Genomic DNA, 2,183 nt, shown 5'->3' with positions numbered 1-2,183 from the left:
CTGTGCCATGTTCTTCTTCATGTCATTCATATCCTGTGCCATGCTCTTGTTCTTTGATTGTAGTCCTTTGATTAACTGCGCCAAGTACTGTGTCTCTTCTGATATTTTGATTTGGGTGTTTGGAATTGGGTTCTCCATACCGTCTGGTTTTATCATATGCTTTAAGATTCTCTGTTGTTTTTGGCCTCTTGGCATTTGCTTTGCTTGATAGGGTTCTTTCAAGTTGTAAAAAATACCAATCTAATTTTTCAGATCTACAACTTGGTGGTGTACACTTTTCTCTAACTAACCAGCAGATGGCGTCTGCGAGTCACCTATTCCCCTCAAGTCAGTTCTCCTCAACTTTGTCTTTGTGGTGTGTGGGGAAATGATTCTTGTGGGGTTCAATTGGTGAACTCAGTTTGGGTGTGTTGTTGGTGCTGTCCGCCCTGAATGTGGGACGTGTGTCTGGGTGGTTAGGGAGGCAGGGCAGCTTTAATAATCAAACCTCCCAGGTGTTCCTGGAGATTAAAGGCTGTTGCAAGAGTCTAAGCCTTCATTTCAGTTTTGCCCCAGATTGTCTCTGCTGCTGACTCACAAGTCCCAGCATTGATGTAGCATCCCTGGGTTTTCTGAGTGGGCCCCCCTTCTCAACTGTGATCTTCCAGAACCTCCGCAGAGGGAAGGCTATGCTACGTCACAAGTGCATGCTGTCCCTCAAGGGAAGCCCTGGGTCACCGGGCCGTGCAGGGGCGCTCCCAGCCTGATGCGAAGATGGCTGAATGGTGTGTCTCAACCCCCTCCCCTTTTTGCACAACTCCGCCTTCCCAGTTCCAGGACAACTAGCTGTGTATGCACCCAAGGCCACTGTCCAAGGCTGATATTGTGGCGTGTACACAGTGCCGTGGGATACACTCCCTGTCACACTGCATTTCCTGGCGTGGCTCTGGGCTGTGGGTACGGCCTCGGGCAGGAGTGTGTCCAGCCCACCGGGGAGCCGGCTGCAAGCAGCATGGTTTATTTCTCCTTTTGGCTCTCCTCTCTGCCCTGAGGGAATCAGCAGCGGTCTATCCTCCATGCCAGACACTGAGAGGTTGGCATAGCCTGCTCCTGCCGTGCTTCACTGCGTGGTTCCCATCATCGTAACTGCAGCTGCTCCTGGGTTTTTTTGTTTTTTTTTTTTAAAAAGAACTAGTCCACCTCCAAATGCCAATTCCCGGTTTCCCCACACCGCAGCACAGCCACGGGACTTTCAGCCAGCTTACTCACTCATTTCAGAATGCAGACTCCCGGTTTCACCAAGTGCACGGTCCCTGTGGTTTTAGCAGACCTTGTCCAGCTGGCGCATCGCTGTAACCGGTATTCTGGGTCACTTTCTGGTTTTTAACTAGTATTTTTCACAGAGGTGTTTTTTTGCCCTGTCTCACCTACCCGCCATCTTAGGTTCTCTTACCTCCATTCTTTATGTCATTGCTCTGCTTTCTGGGAGACTCAAATTTATCTTTCGTATTTTCCACTAAGTTTTCATTTCTGCTCTTCTGTTTTAATTTCTAAAACCTCCTTGTATTCTATAATTAAAAAAAATACCATCCTATCTTTGTTTCATGGATTCAATTGTCTTCTTACAGATTTCTAAGGATAGTAATGTAGGGCTTTTTTCCTATCTTCATAGGCTCTGTTTTCCCAAGGATGGTTTTTTTTTTCTGTTTATTCATTTTGACCACTCTCTCTACATTTGGTGCCTTCCTCCCATATCCAGGGATTTGGCTTTCTGGTCATAGTCAGTCTTGAAAGACTGACTGAAAGTTCTGGGTGAATAAGTGGGGCTTGTCAGTGACAGGCATCCGGGAAGAAGAATTTGACTTACTTTACTTCTGACCCCTTACATTTTTCTCTGGGGTAGGTCAGATTCTTCTGAGAATTTTCTAATCTCTTGAATGGTAGAATGATTCCTGTCGGTATTTAGGAAGCCAGATTCAGGGTTCAGGGAGAAAATGGCTGGAGAGAGTTTTAACATTCAGAATATAAACTTCTACTTCATCCCTCTGATTTTGATCTGGTAACCCTATCTTCAGTGGGGCCTGTTCCACAGAACAGAGGAAAATGGGGGAAGGGAATTGGGATTACTGTGTCTTAAACAGCCCTTCACCCAATCATCCTGTTTTAGCCCCTCATTCACTCCCTCCCACAAGTTATAGTTGAAG

This window comes from Choloepus didactylus, chromosome 12 (genome assembly GCF_015220235.1).
Source record: "Choloepus didactylus isolate mChoDid1 chromosome 12, mChoDid1.pri, whole genome shotgun sequence".
NCBI classification, from domain to species: domain Eukaryota; kingdom Metazoa; phylum Chordata; class Mammalia; order Pilosa; family Megalonychidae; genus Choloepus; species Choloepus didactylus.
Note: the sequence above shows the minus strand (reverse complement) of the source record.